We start from the raw sequence: 12266 nt of genomic DNA, 5'->3' as shown, positions 1-12266 counted from the left end.
CATGGGAATAACTACAGACTCCATACATGTTCATTTACTCTCCCCTAGGTCCTTTTGTGGTGTATGAAAGATTTCTGCTCCATCATGGATGATAAAATCAGACCTCTGTATCTAAAGATCTTGGTATCTGCACAGGTCAAAGAATGGAACCTATGATGAAGTCTTTCTTTACGGTTCTAGAAGTTCTGTTTCTTCACTGTTGCTTTAATCATCTTCTGTAGTTGGTGGTCTTGGTTTTTGTGCTGATCCTAGGATAAAGCCTGGGATAGAGTCTTTCATTAGTTTCCAGAAGACCCATTCAGTTGCAGTTGGAGAGATACCATTTTTTGGGGAAAAAAGGTTCTGCATTGTGGTTTGCAGTACTGTTGCTAACAGTGCCATACATACCACTTTACCACCTTCCAGGACCATCTCTTCCTCCTGTTAGATACCCTCCATCATAGTCATTCCTCCCCTCCCTGATTTTCTTCTCAGCCCCTTCAGCTGGCATGTTTCCTACTGAGCACCAGTTCTCATTTTCTTAGTTTCCATTGTCTTTGGGTATTATTTATTCCATCATGTACCTTTATATTACAACTACAAGAGATCATTCTATGTTGGTCTCTCTTCCTCTAACTTTACTGAGCTTTAGATATTCTCCAAGCCCCTCCTTGGCAGCAAATTACATGACTTTATCTTTTCTTATGACTGAGTAATATTCCATTGTATATATGTACCATATTTCCTTCATTCACTCATATACTTTTGGACATTTGCACTGTTTCCAGAGTTTAATTATTGGGAATAAGTACTGCAAGGTACATATGGGCTCAACTATCTTTTCTTCATTTTATTTTTGGTCCCATAGGATATATTCCCAGGAATGTGGTGCTGGGTCATATGGAAGCTCAATATCTTATAGTTTAGTAATGTTCATATTGCTTTCTAGAAAGGCTTAGATGTTTAAAGAAAGTTTCATGGGGACTGGAGTAATAGAACAGCAGAAAGGGTGTTTTCTTTGCAATTAGCAGATCCTGGTTCAATTCCCAGCACCCTTATGATCTCCTGAGCCCACCATGTGTGACCCCTCTGTGCAGTGTGAGGAATAATCCTTTGCATTGCCACTCTAAAACATACCCTTATTTTAGTGGGTGTGGCCCTTCTAAAATATACCCTTATGATACCATCAATAGGTACAGAGAAAGCATTCATCAAGATTCAACACCAATTTGTGATGAAAACTCACAAAAATGTGAACAAAGTGATTTTCATAAATACAGTAAATGCCAAAATCACAAATACAAGCTGGCAGGATACTCAGTGGCAAAAACCTGAAAACCTGTTCTCCAAGATCAGGCAGAACACCATGGTGCCCACTCACCCTTATCCTATCATTCAAGAAGATATTAAAAAATCTCTTGCCAGTGCAATGAGGGAAACAGAGACACAAAAGGGATCCCAATGGGAAAATAAATAAAAATCATCACTACTCATAGATATGTTAAACTGAGAAAATGCTAAAGATGCCACCAAAAAGCTCTGGAAACAATAAACTCATTGTTTTTACAGTAATCTGGAAGCTTCAATCTATATGCAGAAACTCATACATTTTAATATAAAAACAATGATATAGATGAGATATCCTTAAAAAATAAAACCTCCCAGTTAATATTGTACCGCCCCAATTCCAAGTACCTAAAAACCAACAATCCAAAGAAGTGAGGGGGGTATGTCCAGCATAAAGGCAATTCTTGGGATGCCCCTCTTTTCTCCCTTCACTGGTTCCTGGCCACTAAGACCTGATTTGGGGTGACACTGACCTCTGCCTTACCAGTCAGCAGGTTGGTGGGTGCGAGGTGGAGGCTGCCAAGTGTCACGGTAGAGATGGTGTTATTCAGGGCGGGTGGCAGGGTGGGTAGTGTGGGTGCTGCCAAGGCCTCAGTGGCATGTGGTATGGGGTGAGGAGCCGTTGCCGTTACTGCTGCTTGGCTTGAGCTGAAGTTGGGGGAAGCTGATGGCAGTCACAGTGTGTGGGATTATGGGATTTGTTTGTCTCTATGTCAATCAACTCCCACATGGTTTCTCATTGGATGTTATTCTATGAATGCAGCACCTCTGATTGGTAGTGAAACCGGATGATCTCACCTTCTAGTTGTGACGTTTTTCCACAGGTAAAAGGCCAGGACGGAGAGGAGGGCTCTCTTTCGTTTCCAGAGCTTCATGGAGCGGGTATTTGTTGGGTGGACTGCGGGTAACATGGGGGGGGGGGGGTATTTTTGTTCTCTAAGTGTGTGTGTGTGATTATTTTGCAGAGCACCTTCTGGTTCAGGCACGGCTAGCCAGTCTTTGGGCCTAACTGGAGGCCTAACTTAGATTACAGAGTTGTTGCCTGGCACTCAGCCGGTTTCATGGTGGAAGGAAGTTGTAGGACATTTGAAGGCGGCAGAGCATGTGTTTGCAGTGGGATCCTCAGGTGGAGGGTGGAGGAGTTGGGCGGTTGGAGAGTGGGTTTGGCCTTGCAGAGAAGATGGGAGCCACATGGCCATGCTCTAGGCATCAGCCAGCAGGCCCCTTTTGGACAGTGCCCATGGCTGGTCCAAGTGCCAGCCAGGCTTCCTTTGTGCTTCCACTTGGGGAGTGTGAGCAGATCTCTGGAAACACGGCTACAGAACATGTTAATGGAAACGGTACTGAAGAGCCCATGGATACTAACTACTTCTGCAGTTGATCCCTTCAGACAATTTTCAGATATTGCTTGATGCTGGTTTACTCCAGAAAGTTCCTGAAAAACTAGATGAAATTTTACGTTGCAGGGCTAGTTGCACACAGTGATTTAGAGGAAAGAGTTGTAGAAGCTTCAAAAGAACTCATGAGGATGGCGCATCGGCAGTTCTTTAGCAATTCAAAGACTGATCTCGCTGATGGTGTCATGAAGACTTACAGGCAGAGAGAAAAACAGGGGACCAAAGATGCAGATTCTAGCAAAGGACCAGATGAGGCAAAAAATTAAGGCACTCTTGGAAATAACAGGCCAAACACTGGATGTGACTACCGGACAGAGGAAGTATGGAGAACCACCTTCAGAATCCATTTATTCAGGCCACAGCCTTCTGTTGGCTCTGAGATATTTGTGAGAAAGATCCCAAGAGATCTATTTGAGGATAAACTTGGTCCACTGTTGGAAAAAGGTGGACCTATATGGGATCTTCGTTTAATGCTGGATCCACTTACCAGTCTCAATAGAGGTTATGCGTTTGTCACTTTTTGTACAAAAGAAGCAGATCAAGAGGCTGTTAAGTTGTATAACAATCATGGAATTCGTTTTGGAAAACACATTGGTGTTTGCATCTCAGTTGCCAACAATAGAATTTTTGTGGACTCTATTCCTAAGAGTAAAATCAAGAAACAAGATTCTTGAAGAATTTAGCAAAGTAACAGAGGATCTTACAGGTGTTATTTTATACCACCAACTAGATAACAAGAAAAAAAGATTTTGTTTCCTTGAATATGAAGATCTCAAAACAACCAGATTCCAAGTGGCACCACACCAGTAAACAGAACTAGGGCTCCTAATCCATTGCTTAGCAATCTGAAAAACACGAGTTTTATCAGGATACTTTTGGGCAGCAGTGGAAGTAAAATCAATAGGGCTTCTGTAAAATTGGAGACTGTTAGTTTGATCAGAAACTGGCCCTAAATCAGAATGTATGTTGCTACAATACGTGACACCTGGCATGATTTCCCTTTATATATAAATTTTAACTGTCAGGTTGGACAAAAACAAAGCCACACTTATAACTACTTTTGGCAAACTGATTTTATTTTATTTTATTTTGGGGTCACACTCAGTGATGCTCAGGGGTTACTCCTGGCTTTGTGCTCAGAAATTGCTCCTGGCTTGGAGGACCATATTTGATGCCAGGGGGTCAAACCATGGTCCGTCTTAGGCTAGCATGGGCAAGGCAGAAGCCTTACCGCTTGTGCCACCGCTGATTTTATTTTATTTAAATTTTTTCAATGTAAGTATTTTTAGAGATTAAAAGAAAAAAATGAAGTGAGGGACTGAAGACATAACACAATGAATAACATGCTTACTTTGCATATAGACAACTGGGTTCTGTCCCCACCATCCATATAGTTTCCTGAGTTCTGCAAGAGTGATCTCTAAGTGCAGAGCCAGAAGTAAACCATGAGCACATCTGTGTGTGACCCCTGAGAGCAAAACATAAATAACAAAGGAGCTCAAATACTTATACAAGGAAAATTATGTCACTATTATGACTACACCCTGAGCATCTTGCACTTAACCCCAAAATAAAAGAGGAGGTAAGGGGCTAGAGACCATAGTTTGTATGGCTATAGCACAAACTTTACATGTGGAAATACAGAGTTGAACCCAGAGCACTGTAATATCCCAAGCGCTGAACAAGAAATGGTTCCTGAGCAATATTACAGGTGAACTCTAAAAACAAAACAAACAGAAATATATGCAACCCATGATTGGAGAGATAGTATATTAAATAATGTACTTGCCTTGCATGTGGCTGACCTGAGTTTAATTATCAACATCCCATATAGTCCCCCAAGAATCTCTCAAAGTGATTCCTGATCACAAAGCCAAGAATAACCCCTAAGTATTTTCAGGTGTGGCACAAAAATAAAAAATAAAAAAGACAATCCCCCAAAATACAGAAAGTAAAAATATATGTAAAACCATGACCTGGAGTGTGAGCTCTGATTGGCAGGTATATGAGCTGCATGGGCAGAATCTTCATGCCTCAGCCAAGATAAGAACACCAACGCCAGGCAGCATGGGTAACACCACAAGGGAAGAAAGTGGGGATCTTGGCATTCAGTCTAGAACAGATAGTTCCAGGGGTACAGGGCTCGGGCACCCTCTACAACAGGAAGACCAGTGACTTCTGTTGGGGTGTGAAGTAAGCATGTGGGTGCTCATCCAGAAGGGACAGGGATGAGTTAATTGGAGTCAGGAGGGGTTGGGGTGGGGGAACATGGCATACAGAACAGAAGCACCTTACATGGAGGGACTTCTCCTGTAATCTAAGTCCTGCTCCAATCTTCAGATTCTGATTCAGATACCAGGATCTGGTGAGACTGCCAAGCTGGAAGTAAGAAAAAGCAAGGGAAAGGCAAGGGGGTGGATAGGAGAACACATGCCCAGGGAATAGAAAAAGAAGCTTCCCTGTGGATGACAAGTGCCCAGGCCCTTCAGATGATTTACAGGAGTGTTGAGGAGTCCTAGTTCATGATGCTTCTCAATCCTCTTCTCTCATTTAGCGATGAATCAACAGTTCCACAGCTCCAGAGGGATACTGTATCCTTCACATGGAGCAACACTGCATTTCACAGCATCATAATTGTAGCTTCTGTGGTAATATTTTCAGCAAAAGCATGGGTTCTATGCATTATGTGATGGAATAAAATGTATTTATTTTGAGGGGCACAACTGGCCATGCTCAGTGGCTCCTCTGGTGGTACTCTAGATCTCATCTCTATTGTGTCTGAATATTATTACAGTACTCATACTATCTTGGTGTTTGTATGTGTTTGGTTTTTGGGCCGCATCCGGTGGTGCTCAGGCTTACTCCTACGTCTGCCCTCAGGGATCATTCCTAGTGGTGCTCAGGAGACCATTTGGAATGCCAGAAATTGAACATGGATGAACCAAGTTCAATGCAAATCTTCTACCCACTGTGCTATTGCTTTGGCTCCTTAGTGAGATTATTCCATGCCTATCCCTCTCCCTTTGTCTCATTTTACTCAGCATGGTACTCATATTCATAAATGTATAAGAAAATTTCATGACTTAATTTTTCCTAACAGCTGCAGAGTATTCCATTCTGTAGATGTACCATGGGTTATTTATCCACTCACCTGTTCTTGGGCACTTGAGTTGTTTCCAGATTCTGTTTATTATGAATAGTTCTGCAATGACTATTGTGAAAAATGCTGCAATTGAATCCTGGTAGGCTCTATGCAAGTCACAAACCTTCTCTGCTATACTATTGCTCTAGTACTATTACAGGAGTTGAGGGACTGTCCCTCAACTGTCCCCTGTCTACTCTCTTCTCCCATCCAGCAATGATCCTACAGTCCAATAGCATAGCAGTGAACACAAGAATGCAGGGGACTTTTCTACATCTAATTGTTTTGCTTTGTTTTCACTTTGGGGCTCTACCCAGTAATGCTCAGAGATTACACCTGGCTCTATGCTCAGTAATTACTCCTGGCAGTGTTCAAGAGACCAAATGGGATGGCAGGCTATGTGCAAGGTAAATGCTCTACCTTTTCCAACCCCTAAAATATTCTTTTAAGGATAATTTAAAACAATAATGCACAGAAAGAGGCAGGTATGTAGGGGATGAGGCTGCTAAGCAGTTCTCAGGAAGTAATAAAACCAAGTTGGTATTTAATAAAGTTACTGCTCATATTGAAGCATATTTTTAACAATATGGTCAATTAATCCATCAATTTACTAGACAGTTACCACATTTTTGTTGTGAGAACTTTAAGACCCACTCTTTGCAGCTTTAACTACACAGAACAGTTTTGCTCAATATGGTCACTGTTATACATTACATCCCTATAATTTGTGAGTTTATAACTGTCTTTTGTATTCTTTCACCATATTGGAACATTTCTTCACCATTACCCCTGTAAAAAACACTTTCCAAGATCAGGAAACTATTTTCTATCATGCTATTACAATGCCTTAGGATACAATTAATTTTTCTGGCAATATTAATTATTTAATTTGGGGGGGTTTAGGTCACACCCAGCAGCACTCAGGCATTACTCCTGGCTCTACACTCAGAAATCGTTCCTGGCAGGCTCGGGGGACCATATGGGATGCTGAGATTCGAACCACCATCCTACTGCATGCAAGGCAAACACCCTACCTCCATGCTATCTTTCCGGCCCCTAATTATTTAATTTTTGTGTATTTTAGACAGCACAGTTTACAAAACTGTTAATGGTAGGGTTTCATTCTTAAAACATTCCAGCACCCCCACCACCACTTTTCTTACCATTGTCCCAGTGTGCTCTGTATCCTACTCTCCCCCAACCCCTACTGTGATGCTTTCTACTATAGACCAGTTTCTTTCTTTTTTTCTTTCTTTCTTTTTGAACTGTTAGGTCCAGAATCAACCTTCTCCCACAGCGCAAAACTCAGAATCCAGCCTGATAATGTAATAGCAAAAGAAAGGCTTCTTAATTTCCAGCTAGTTGGGGTCTAACCTTGTCCAATGCAGTGGACCTTTGACAAGGACCCTGAATCAAATATTCAAGTAGTATATATATATACAATCTTAACGTTCACTTAGCATTTCAAGCAGCTCTGGTACCTATGCTAAGCACATTTTGTAGGCTTTTTGGAACCTATGTAATGACCTTAACCTCTTATTGTTTAACTATTTTTGCCATCTCTGGCCATATTGGTGGGAACATCCTCCCCTTGGTGTTCCTGTGGGGCACTAGCCCAATCTTGGGCCCATCTTAGTGAAAACATCCTGTGCTAGCCCCTTCTTCAGAAAGGAGGTTTGTCAACTGCTTATTCTCACATTACAAGCTTTTACAGGCTTATTATATTATTAATTATTAATAATAAATATTTTATATAATATAATTCTTATTAATTATCAATTATTATTAACAACCCCCTCTAACAGAACCATACCTGGTGGTGCTCAGGGCTTACAATGCTGGATCTTTGTTCAGGAATCACTCCTGATAGGCAGGTTTAGAGACCTTATGAGATTCTGGGGATTGGACCTGAGACAGCCATATGCGAGGCAAATGCCCTAACAGGTCTAAAGACCTATTTTTAGTTTTTGTTGCCTTTGGGCATTTGTTTTTGCCCTTATACATTTTTTCTTTTATCCTACATATGAGAAAGAGCATTTTGTTTCTGTCTTTAATGAAGTTATAAGGACTGAGATAGGTACAAATTATTTTATTATTATTATTTTTTTGGCTCCACTTGGCTATACTCAGGACTTCCTCCTTGCTTTGCACTCAGGGATCACTCTTGGTGGAACTTAGGAGACAATCTGAGTTGCCAGATTAAATCCAAGTTAGCTATGTGCAAGGAAAACACTCAGTTTCCAGAACTATCTCTACAACTACTGCAAATAATTTAAATGGTTGAATTTTTATTTGCAGTGATGTCTAAAATTGCACTAATTGCTCAGTAGTTTTAAAAATCAATTGATAAGTAAAGGTGCTTTTGGAAGATTTTCTGTGGAATACAAAAATGTTAGTGAATTAATGACTATAGAAACATTGCTAAATATAAAACTTCAAACTTTCACCAAGGACATCACCATTTTAGTCAGAGAGAGAAAGACAAAACAGAATAATCTTACTTATTGGGAGAATATAAAAGAAGCATAGTTTGGGAGTAACAAATGTACAAAGCAATCGGTGATGGGAATGTTGCACTGGTGAAGGGGGGGACTCTTTACATGACTGAAACCCAACAACAATCATATTTGTAATCAAGGTGTTTAAATAAAGATATTAATAAAATGTTTTCTAATTTTTTAATTTATATCTTAATTTTTTTAATTTTTATTCTGATCATATTGGCTTACATATCTTTCACAGTAGTATTTTAGGTACATATCAACATTGAATCAGGGAAATACCCATCACCAAGTTTGTCCTCCCCCATCCCCGTTCCCTTCCTGCAACCCATATATCCCCCACCAACAACCCCCGGGTTGCTAGAGTAGGTGGTCCCTTTGTCTTTGTCTAGCTTACTACTAGTGATCATATATCTGTTTGGTCCTGGTACCCTCCCTTGTTTCTCCCTCCATTTGAGAGGTGGAGCTCGATAATTTGAGTTATGTGGTTTTGTTTGAAGGAAAGAAAAGCAATAGAATGGAGTAAAAAATAAGAAAAATTAAAAAATTAAAATAAATAGGTTGAAAATGGGCGGAGTTCTTCTAGAGGCTTTCAACCTCAGTTTGAGTGAGGACATGGAAAAGGTAATTGAAGCACCACATCAATACAGAAAGAAATATCAAATTAAATATCCAGTGAGCACTCCAGCAATAAAGACAAGCACCACACAATAGTCTCGGTTCTGAAATCAAACCATGCCGGAGTTCAAAAAGAAAGAGAAAGATAAAATAAAATAACATTGGAAACATCAACTTTACTATCTACACCAAAACAAAGACTTCAATAAAAATTGGTCAATCAATAAATATATATGTGGAAAAATGATTATTTTGTGATTTTTTTTCTCCCCCCTCCCCACCCCCCATATAGGCACAGTAACTATTGGGGATATTATAGAGGGAATTCCCTTGGCCTAGGAGTAAATATAGACTTGAAGAACTTAACAACTGGTAAGAAACTTGCTACTGGGGTATGGGGAGTATATCTGGGAAGGGAACAATAGGACAATGGTGGTTACAATGACAACGGTGTCTTTGAGGAGGACATCATCCTGAAAGGAAGAAAAGTGATATGGTCAAAACTGTTAGTGATAGTATGGTAAACTTCAATGCCTAAAGGGAAGGAAACAAAGAAGAAACATGCCTACAACTTGTCCCTAGTTTTATCCCCAGGGGACATTGGTGGAGTAAAAGTGGGCATTGGTGAAGGCTTTCATGTTGGAACATTGCTTGAAATTCAACCATGAATAACTTTATAATTCTTATCATTCATAGTGATTCCATTTGAAAAAGGAAATCAACATGAATGGGTTATATGATGATATATAGGAATGAAATCATGTGAACTTCCTATAAGGAGTTCAGGGAAGGAAGAGATCTGGTGTGTGTGTTAAACATCATCTTCAAATGGAATATAGAACTGGATCTGGTAGTTAAAGGTGGGTAGGGTTTGGTTGAAGTAGGGAAAGAATGATGAGTCCAAGGATGAAGGGTTATCTGAGCTGAGGAGAAAGTGGTCTCTGTGGATTTGAATACATGAATTGGGTCAGAGTAAGAGGAAAGAGAATCTTGAAGACCATAAAGTTCTGGAGTGCCAGTTGGTAATAATTGCCACCGTGGGGCCCAAAGGTCTCTAAGGTTTCACCTGGTAACACTTTCCAGTTTACTCTAAGGAGACCTTGGCAATGCCCCTGAGGTGGAACTCATGTTCTTGGCTGTAGTACGGTCAGGAGACAGTTTGATTAAAAAACACCACCTCCTTCCTGGTCTGCGTTGGTTAGGGTGAGTAAACAGGTGTGGATGCATGAATTTGCATAGCTCCTAGGGTATGAAGATTTCTCTTTCCAGGAAGGCAATGTCTTGTCATCAGTTCTCTGGGAAAGATCTGACCTGAGTCCCCCATTACACAAATAAAGGCAGGACTAAGGAGGAAATGCCCTTCCACGATACCTCTAATGTCATTGGTCTCAAAGGGGTTTCACACCCTTTTTGAATTCAAAGAACTGAGGAAATTAAATGCAGTGGTTGTTTTTCTTGGAGCACTGGGTGAGTACTGGCTGACAAGCTATTCTGGTTTCACAGTTAAAAATTTGAAAATTGTGTGCAGCATATAGAAAAACAAGAGAACAGAAAGAACAAGAATCTTGTTGATTCACAATCCTGAGATTTCAAGCAAAAGTTGGGGATTAATAGGTGTACTAACATAAATAAATTGATGGAGGGAATTGGGCACTTTGGTGGTTATGAGGCATAACAACTGTAATCAAGTCCATACATCAAGTCCATAAAGCTTAATACTTCAGTAAGCAAGTTTCCTTTACTACAATAACAATAAGATGTATAAAAGATTCAAGAAACTATTGGCATCTCAGGTTTGAGGACATGGACTAAATTCAAAATATTTTGTGATTACCTATTTTTTATTTATCCATCCAATCTAACACCACACTAAAAATAGAAACAAAAAGTCATATGAATTTTTCTTTTGGGGGATATATGTGGGTATAAGTACTTAAGGCTTATTCCTGGTTCTGTGCTCAGAGATAACTCCTGGTAGAGCACAGGGGACCATCTGCTATGTCAAGTATTAAATCCAGTTCAGTTCTTTGCAAGTCAGACACCTTACCTGTTGTACTCTCTCGATAGTCCTTATCTGCATCTTTTGCTTCAATTGTATTAATTTAAAAACATAAGCAAATAATTATAGGACATTGTGTTTCTTTGTGTAAAGTGCTTAAACTAATTCTAAAGTTTATTTTAAAACAATGGTTCTATAATAAAAGCATGCAATTTGTTGCAATGTAGTGGGAACAAAGATATTTTGTTGAGTAAAATAAGCCAGAAGAGAAAGACAAACACAAACTAATCTCACTTACCTTGATGTATAGAATAATTGAATAAGAAAATGAAATATAGTAAGGGGTGATGCCTAGATCACCCTTGATCCTAGGGATTTGGGAGAAGGATAGAGGAGGAAAGAAATAAAGGGGAGAAAGAAGGTAAAGGGAAGTAATGGGGAGCAGAGGAGGCTTTGGATATACTGGTGATGTGGCAGAATAGTAAAGCTATGTGGGCTCCCTTGCCCCTGCAGGGAAACCACAAAGGTGGGTTAATTTCTCGGAAAGAACATGGATTTAGAACATACAAAGAACACACACAAAGAAAATGGGAAAACTAGTGAGAATCAGCTAGCTTCCCTTTATTGTAAAGAGGACAGATCATTCTAGATGATCCATGGCAAACAAAGAGCAGTAAAAAGAAGTGTAGAGCAAACACTTCGTTTGAGCTACTTCTCAAGGCTTGTGGTTATACAAATAACAGCATAAGTTTTTTCCTTAAGATTCCTTAAGTCGTTTAGCTACATAATAAGCAGTGATCCCGTAATATAACCCCCCATAGCATGGCTACATAGATAACAAATATTGCTTCTCCCAACCCATGGGATATGTCTAGAATATGTTCATTCTAAAATATGTTTTTCTCCCAAGGCCACTGGGTCAGTGTTCCCTTTGGCTTGGTTGTGTCCAGAATATGCCCTGTCGAAAATATGTTTTTCTCCCTAGGTTACTGGCCTCAGTGTTCCCTTTGGCTTGTCACGATGCCTCACGTAGCCTTTTAGATTGACCTTAGTAAAGGCAGGCTGCATCCTTGTTCAGGCCTCTTGAGAGACTGCGAGAGACTGTTAGGCCTCAGGCATCTGCTAGAGACTTACTAGGCCTCAGTTCCCCACAAAGTTATATGTCCAAAGCACAAACTCAATAACCCTCAAAATATGAGATTCAAGATTCAAGCTGCAACCACCAAAGTTGTATTATGTCTGTCAAGGGACCAGGCAGGAAGTAGGGAGAGGAATAGAGTATG

General features: G+C 40.2%; 1 pseudogene; it reads left to right on the top strand.

Annotated features, from left to right (window-relative positions):
* Positions 1–2566: 2566 nt before the first annotated feature.
* Positions 2567–3533, top strand: LOC126016410 (heterogeneous nuclear ribonucleoprotein Q-like; annotated as a pseudogene).
* The last annotated feature ends 8733 nt before the right edge of the window (positions 3534–12266 follow it).

This window comes from Suncus etruscus, chromosome 8 (genome assembly GCF_024139225.1).
Source record: "Suncus etruscus isolate mSunEtr1 chromosome 8, mSunEtr1.pri.cur, whole genome shotgun sequence".
Classification (NCBI taxonomy): Eukaryota; Metazoa; Chordata; class Mammalia; order Eulipotyphla; family Soricidae; genus Suncus; species Suncus etruscus.
Note: the sequence above shows the minus strand (reverse complement) of the source record. Positions and strands in the feature narration are given on the sequence as shown.